This window comes from Mobula birostris, chromosome 9 (genome assembly GCF_030028105.1).
Source record: "Mobula birostris isolate sMobBir1 chromosome 9, sMobBir1.hap1, whole genome shotgun sequence".
NCBI classification, from domain to species: domain Eukaryota; kingdom Metazoa; phylum Chordata; class Chondrichthyes; order Myliobatiformes; family Myliobatidae; genus Mobula; species Mobula birostris.
In genome coordinates, this window is record NC_092378.1 from 155,517,476 (window position 1) to 155,526,260 (window position 8,785).

At 43.0% G+C, this 8,785-nt stretch overlaps 1 protein-coding gene across 1 annotated transcript in view; it reads right to left on the reverse strand.

Moving 5' to 3' along the window:
* Positions 1 to 1,479, reverse strand: part of ift140 (intraflagellar transport 140 homolog (Chlamydomonas)) — a 232,275-nt gene extending 230,796 nt beyond the window's left edge. Inside the window, exon 1 of the mRNA XM_072269234.1 lies at positions 1,346 to 1,479. The gene's annotated coding sequence lies outside the window, so the exon portion shown is untranslated. The remainder of the gene's footprint in view (positions 1 to 1,345) is intronic.
* Positions 1,480 to 8,785: the final 7,306 nt, after the last annotated feature.

Consider the following 8,785-nt stretch of genomic DNA (forward strand, 5'->3'; position numbering starts at 1 on the left):
GGCTGAGAGGAAAATTGGATCAGCTCTGATGAAATAGCAGAGCAGACTCGATGGGCCAAATGGCCTAATTACACTCCTATATCTTATGGTCTTGTGGTTATCTTTGATTCAGATTTGAATATTAAATCTCACATAAAGAAAGTGACCAGAGCAGTATTTCTACACTTGAGAAATATTGCAAAGGTACATCCATTTCCGCCACGTGGTGACGCAGAAAAACTAATTCACGTCTTTATATCGAATAGACTTAGATTACCACAATGCACTTTTTACAGGCTTTCCAAAACAAACTTCAACTCATTCAGAACGCTGCTGCTAGACTTTTAACTAAAACCAGGACAAGGGAACATATCACTCCCATCCTAGCTACTCTGCATTGGCTAGAATTGATTTTAAAGTTCTCTTACTTGTTTTTAAAGTTGTCAATGGTCTGGGACCAGAGTACATCACAGATTCATTTTGGTTTTATTATCCTGCCCGAGCTCTCGGGTCTTCTTCCAACGTCTCTTAAATTTAAACAATCTCCCTCAAAAGAGAATCAGCAGGACAGCTTTTTTCAACTATGCTCCAAAACAGTGGAGCTCAATACCTAAAACTATAAGGGATGCAGACTCAGTTGACACTTTTAAACATCATCTGTTTATTTAACCCTGCTTTTAACTGACTCTTTTTGTCTTTTATTTACATATTATTTTTATTTTTCATATTTGTACTCTTATTCCATTGTAAAGCACTTTGAACTACATTGTCTTTATAAAAAGTGCTCTATAAATAAGTTATTATTATTACTATTATTATAAAACTGTAACATTACCTCACGACTCTAGTACTCAATCCCCCGACTAACGAATATCAGCACATACAATAGGAATTCTGCAGATGCTGGGTTCACCAGCAACTTTGATGAATATCAACACATCTTACGTCTTCTGGCGTGGCATCTTTGAGGGAACTATGGACGTGGACCCCAATATCCCACTGTTCCGCCACACTGTCAAGAATAACTTTCAGCTGGAATCATGGAAAAGTATACAGCACTTTATACAATCCTGTTCACTCACTACCAGCTTCAGCAAGACACTCTCACAGATCCAAATTCCTGAAGATGAAGAGAAGGACATCACCTAATCCAACCTGGGATACAAGGGCTAGACTGCGTTACCACACTTCTACTCTAGCCACAAACAAGAAACAATCTGCAGATGCTGGAAATCTGCATCCTTGTGTGTGGTGCTTCTACTCTAGCCCCCGGCTTTGGCCCACCTAATCCCACCAACAAAACTAAGATGTCCTGAGAGCCACTGGGACAGGGTGTGGCATTACCTGAGACAGGGTGTGGCATTACCTGAGACACAATGGCGGCAGGCCGCCTCCCAAAACTCAGCAGCAGCGAACTACGGCTCCCTGAGCAATGGAGCCCTCAGCGTTCCCGCAGTTACCGTAACAACCAGCCGGAGGACCGGAAGCAGCTCCAGTCAGCGCCGGAAATTCCCGAGTAAGGCCAACAATACTCGCAGCCTGAAAGCGGACAGGACCGCGTCGGAAATTGCCGAGCCGGCCCGGAAATACACGAAGATGCGAAAGTTTGAAATGACAGAAAAAATCACAGCTTCTGAATAATAATCTGCTGAGTTCCTCCAGCAGTTTGTTGTGCTGTTTTGGAATAAATCTTCTGTTAGAACTGATACAAAAACTGACTAAGAAGTTGCTTAGGGTTAATTTTGAACATCAGTAACAAGAAATTCCCCAGTTATAGAAAACTGGTTGGTTGCTAAGGCAAACGAGGCATTCCACGTTGTCTTTCGATGTACACAAATTAATTTGAAACCGAATCTGATTAATTATTCCTGTTAGTCAAAAGAAAAACTGCAGATGCTGAAAATTTTAAATTAAAACAGAAAATATTGCAAACATTCAGTTGGTCAGGCAGCCTCTGCGGAGAGAGAAATAATCTAACACCTGAAACATGTTTCTCCTTCGACAGATGTGGCCAGACCTGCTGAATATTTCCAGTATTTTGTTTTTTTTTTCTTTCTTTCTTCTTGTTATTGAGTTGATGCTATTTTTATTCCCTCTGGCTTTCCCTCGGGATTGAGTATGACTTCATTTCAGTTCTCCGGTTCTAACGTGACAGACCACTATATCCACAGGTAAGATCTGATGAAGGACCTCGGCTTGAAACATTAACTGTTTATTCACCCCATCAGTACAACCTGATTTGCTGAGTTGCTCCAGCATTTCGTGTGTTAACATAAAACTATGCAGCACAATACAGGCCTTTCGGCCTGTTATTTTGTAGATCAGTCTAACCCTTTCCACCCACATAGCCCTGCACTTTACAGATGAAAATCAACTGAAAACTGGAGCTACTGGAAATCTAAAATGAAAAGGGATTTGACCCTATAGGGGGAAACCATACTTTTTCAGGAATTTATAGTTTTTATTATTGTGTGTTGCGATGTACTGCTGCCACAAAACTACAAATTTCATGACATAGGGTCTTTTAAGAGACTCCTAGATAGGTATGTGGAACTCAGAAAAATAGAGGGCTGTGGGTAACCCTAGGTAATTTCTAAGGTAAGGACATGTTCGGCACAGCTTTGTGGGTCAAAGGGCCTGTATTGTGCTGTAGGTTTTCCATGTTTCTATATGCCGGTGACATTAAACCTGATTCTGACCTTAAACATTAACTCTGTTTCTCTTTCCACAGATGCAGTCTGTCCTGCTGAGTATTTCCAGCACTTCCTGTTTCCCAGGATCAGATCAGGTTTGCTATCACTCTTTTACGGTGATGAGAAATTTGTTGCTTTGCAGAAGCCGTACAACAAATTAATTTTAATTGTAATAAATGTACTATGATTACAAACTGCCTAAAGAAAGGAAGAATCAGGTTCAGAAGTCTGATCATGGAGGGGAAGAAGCTGTTCCTGAATTTCAGAGTGTGGGTTGTCAGGCTCCCATAGCTCCACCCTGATGGTAGCAATGAGAAGGGGGCATGTCCTGGATGGTGAGGGTCCTTAATGAGGTAGATATGATTAGATCAGATTATGAGGACACTCAGTCCTCGTTTATTGTCATTTAGAAATGTGGCCTTTTTGAGGCACTACCTCATGAAGATGTCCTTGATGATGGGGAAACTCTTTTTCTCCCTCTCTCCTCTCTCTCCCTCCCTTCAATTAACATTTCATCCAGACAACTCAGTCAACAGCTTGCCCCCATCACAAACCTACTTTGCCATATAATAAACACAAGAGGTTCTGCAGATGCCATAAATCTTGAGATAAATTGGGGACATTTAAGAGATTCTTCAATAGGCACATGGACGATAGAAAAATGGAGGTCTCTGTGGGAGGGAAGGGTTAGATTGATCACGGGGTAGGCTAAAAGGTTGGAACAACATAATGGGCTGAAGGGCCTGTATTGCGGTGTACTGTTCTATGTTGATACACAGATGCTGGAGGTACACAGCAAGTCAGGTAGCATCTATGGAGGGAAATAAACAGTTGATATTTTGGGCCAAGACCCTTCATCAGGACTTATTATTATACCTCACTCTGTTCTTCTCTCTGTCTGACCCATTCCTGCTTCACCCTCACCATCAACTTCAGGCTAACTTCTCTCTTCCTTTTTTTTGAACAATTAGCTTCCTGAGTATTTACCAACATTTTCTCTTTTTATGTCAGATTTCAGAGTTCAAAGTAAACGTATTATCTAAGTACATATATATCACCATATACAACCCTGAGATTTGTTCTCTTGTGGCCATACTCAGTAAATCTATAGAATAACAACCAGGACAGAATCAATGAGAAAAGATCCAACCCAAGTGATCATCCAGCGTGCAGAACACCAAACTGTGCAAATACAAAATCAGAAATAACAATAATAAATATCGAGAACATGAGGCGAAGAGCCCTTGAAAGTGCATCCATTGGTTGTGGGAACATTTCAATGATGGGGCAAGTGAAGTTATCACCTCTGGTTCAATATCCTGATGGGTGAGGGGTATTAACTGTTCCTAAACCTGGTTGTTCAAGTCCTGAGGCTCCTGTACCTTCTTCCCGATGGCAGCAGCAAGAAGAGAACATTTTAAGGGTAGTGAGGGTCCTCCATGATGGATGCTGCTTGCCTGCAACAGCGTTTCACTTAGATGTGCTGAATGGTGAGGAGAGCTTTCCAGATCAGGCTGTGATGTGGCTAGTCAATAATACTCTCCACTACACACCTATACACATTTGTCAAAGTTTTAGGTGTTGTGCCAAATCTCCGCAGACTACAAAGGAAGCAGAGGCACTGCTGTGCTTTCTTCATAATGGCACTTCCGTGCTGGGCCCAGGACAGGTCCTCTGAAATAATAACTCACTCACTGCCCATTGCACCACTGGCGTTTAGGGCAGCGATGAAGGTCCTCCTTCTCTGGCAGCGTTCAGGGCTTCCTTCATCATGTCAGTAGCTTCCTCCTGGTTTTCACTGCCCGTCAGTCACACAAATCCCAGGTGGAGACTGAGGAATACCGTCGCACTCAGATGTAGAAACATTCTTCATTGCTGTTTCCATAACAATTCTGTTTCACCAGTTAGGTTAGCTCTGAGCTGAACCCCCAGACCTGGAGGACCGGTGAACCACTCTTAGTCTGGCCTCTACCCTTTGACCTGTTTGTCATGGGTGACCCTACCAAGAGCCAAAGCATAAAACCCTGACTCCAGCCAACATAGCTCTCGGGGTCATTGAGGCATGCAAGCCACCAAACCCAACGACAAGGTCGTGGTCCTCTTGGAGGGCAGTAGTAACACCAAGGAATTTAAAATTGCCAACCCTCTCTTGTTCTGATCCTCTAATGAGGACTGGCTCATGGATCTCTGGTTTCCTTCTCCTGAAGTCAACAATCAGCTCCATGGTCTTGATGACACTGAGTGAGAGGTTGTTATTGTGGCACCCCTCAGCCAGGTTTTCAATCTCCCTCCTATATGCTGATTGATCACCACCTTTGATTCAGCCAATGACAGTGGTGTCATCAGCAAACTTGAATATGGAATTGGAGCTGTGCTTAGCCACATTTCTTATTTCTGTTTCTTATTTTCTTCTGTTACTTTTTGTGTCTACAACTCGATCTATCTTCCTTCAATATTTCAGTGATTTTTGCCTTCACAGTCTTTCACGATAATGAATTCCATAATTATGCCTTATTGTGATGAAGCAGCATTTTCTGACGGGTTGCATCGCTGCCTGGTATGGAGGTTCCACTGCACAGGATCACAAGAGTGTACAGAGTGTTGTACACTCAGCCAGCTCCATCACAGGCACGGCCCTCCCCATTAACGAGGACATCTTCAACAGACAGTGCCTCAATAAGGTGGGATCCATCACTAAGGACCCTCCCCACCCAGGACACCTTGTTACTACCACGAGGAGCCTGAAGACCATCAAGGATCAGAAACAGCTTTTTCCCTCAGCTGTCATATTTCTAAAAGGTCCATGTACCCACAACACTGCCCTGTTATTTCTTTTTGCACAAATTATTTCTGTAATCTGTAGTAACTTTATGGGTGGCAGGTTAAAGAAACATCTCTACCAAAGGAGGTATAGGGTGTTCCTTCCATCCTCTACCCTGCAGGTCACCCTTGGGTGAGGGGTAGCACCTGCTTAGCCCCCGATCAGGGTCACGTGAAGCCATGGGAGCAGGTGGTACATATCACAAGTCCTGGTTGTGTGACTACTGACACAGGCAGACAATCTCTGAATAGTATTGGTATTGGCTGGGGTTGCCCATCTTGTAAAGTCACTGCCCAGAAGAAGGCAATAGCAGACCAATTCTGTAGAAAAATTTGCCAAGAACAACTATGTTCATGGAAAGACCATGTTCACCTTCGTCATATGACACGGCACTTAATCAACAATAGTACTTTTATGTCTTTGCACTGTCCTGCAGCAGCAAAATAACAAAATGTCCCTTGAAAAAACAGTGCTAATAAGCCTTCACTTGCAGACCCCAGTCACTTCAGATTGGCAACAACATTTCCTCCCCATTCTCTGTCCGCACAGGTGTACCACAAGGCCGCGTGCTTTGCCCCTTCTCTACTCACTTCATTTTTTTGTGACTGTGAGGTTAAGCACAGCTCTAACGCCGTGTTCGAGTTTGCTGATGACACCACTGCTGTTGGCTGAAACAGAGGTGGTGACAAATCAGCATATAGGAGGAAGATTGAAAATCCGGCTGAATGGTGCCACAACAACTACCTCCCACTCAATGTCAGCAAAACCACAGAGCTAATTATTGACCACGGGAGGGAGGAGGAAACCAGAGGTCTATGAGCCAGTCCTCATCAGGGGATCAGAGGTGGAGAGAGTCAGTAACTATAAATTCCTCAGTGTTATTGTTTCGAGGATCTGTCCTGGGAGCTGCACGTAATGCCATCAAAAAGAAGGCACTGCAGTGCTTCTACCTTCTGAAAGGTCTGCACAGATTCTGCATGTCATCTAAAACTTTGACAAACGTCTATAGATTTACAGTGGAGAGTATCCGACTGGCTGCATCACAGCCTGGTATGGAAACTCCAATGCCCAAGAATGAAAAAACCTCCAAGAAGTTTTCTGATGACTCTGCCATAGTTGGATGCATCAGCAAGGGAGATGAGGCTGAGTACAGGGCTACGGTAGGAAACTTTGTCACATGGTGTGAGCAGAATTACCTGCAGCTTAATGTGAAAAAGACTAAGGAGCTGGTCGTAGACCTGAGGAGAGCTAAGGTACTGGTGACCCCTGTTTCCATCCAGGGGGTCAGTGTGGACATGGTGGAGGATTACAAATACCTGGGGATACGAATTGACAATAAACTGGACTGGTCAAAGAACACCGAGGCTGTCTACAAGAAGGGTCAGAGCCGTCTCTATTTCCTGAGGAGACTGAGGTCCTTTAACATCTGCCAGACGATGCTGAGGATGTTCTACGAGTCTGTGGTGACCAGTGCTATCATGTTTGCTGTTGTGTGCTGGGGCAGCAGGCTGAGGGTAGCAGACACCAACAGAATCAACAAACTCATTCGTAAGGCCAGTGATGTTGTGGGGATGGAACTGGACTCTCTCACGGTGGTGTCTGAAAAGAGGATGCTGTCCAAGTTGCATGCCATCTTGGACAATGTCTCCCATCCACTACATAATGTACTGGCTGGGCACAGAAGTACATTCAGCCAGAGACTCATTCCACCGAGATGCAGCACTGAGCGTCATAGGAAGTCATTCCTGCCTGTGGCCATCAAACTTTACAACTCGTCCCTTGGATGGTCAGACACCCTGAACCAATAGGCTGGTCCTGGATTTATTTCATAATTTACTGGCATAATTTACACATTACTATTTAACTATTTATAGTTCTATTACTATTTATTATTTATGGTGCAACTGTAATGAAAACCAATTTCCCCCGGGATCAATAAAGTATGACTATACTATACTATATACTATGTAGTGGATCCCACCCAATCCGTCACAGGTAAAACCCTCCCCACCATTTGGCACATGTACAAGGATGCTGCCATGAGAAAGCAGCATCCATCTTCAAGCATTCTCACCATCCAGGCCATGCTCCCTCCTGCTGCTGCCATCAGGAAGGAGGTACAGGAGCCTTGGGTCCCACACCACCAAGTTCGAGAACAGTTATTACCCTACAACTATGAGCCTGAACCAGTGTGGAAAACTGCAGTCACCTCAACTCTGAACTGATTCCACAACCTATGGACTCACTCTCAACAACTCTACAACTCATATTCTCAATATTATTTATTATTACTTTAATTATTATAATAGTTTTTTTTTGTATTTGTACAGTTTGTTTTCTTTGAATCCTTGTACCATTCTTGTCTCACAGTGAAGGTGTATGTGCCTAGAAACCAGATTTCACCCTTTCCTTTTGCACACTAAATCAGTATTGCATATACTGCTGATGTCTAAATAAATGGTCCAAACATGTGAAATTAGCCAAGATAGGTTACAAACAGCATTAAAGTGATTTGCACCCAGAAAAAAACATGCTGATAGACGTTTATAAGATTATCAGCAGCATAGACAGACAATATCTTTTTCCACATAGGATGGTTGGTGGTAGAAGCAGAAAACATTAGAGACTTACAAGAGATGTTTACATAGGCACACAGAGAATGGAAGGATATGGACATTCTGTAAAGGTTCAAAGGTTCAAAATATGTGTGCAGAGCACAACCCAGATTTGTCTTCTCCAGATACCCATAAAATACAGAAAACCATATAAGTATTTGAAAGAAAGACATCGGTTCCCCCCACCCCCCGCCGGGCATAAAATGAAAAAGAAACAAATACTCGCAAAATCCAACCTCCCACCCCTCCCTTGAACAAAATCTAGCAGATCACCCAAACCCCCAGCCCATCAATCAAGAAAGAATGGGCGAGAACACGAAAGAAAACATAGAACTGAAAGAGGCCAATATGAATTACAGTCCAATCTATCAATCTCAGAATTTCAATAGGCATTTGATTACTGATTTAATTGGTTCAGAACAACATTATGGGCCGAAAGGCTTGTTCCTGTGTTGTTCTGGTGTACCTGTGTACATTGATTTTCTTCGTTTTTGTGCAATTTTTCATTGTGTTTCTTTGTACCTACTGTGAATGCCTGCAAGGAAATAAAGTTCGGTGTTGTATATGGTGACATATATGTACGTTGATAATAAATTTACTTTGAATTTTGAACTTTTGTTCTTATTTTGAAGCAATTTCTCCTGAGGTAATCCGGATTTGTGAAGGGAATCCCTTTT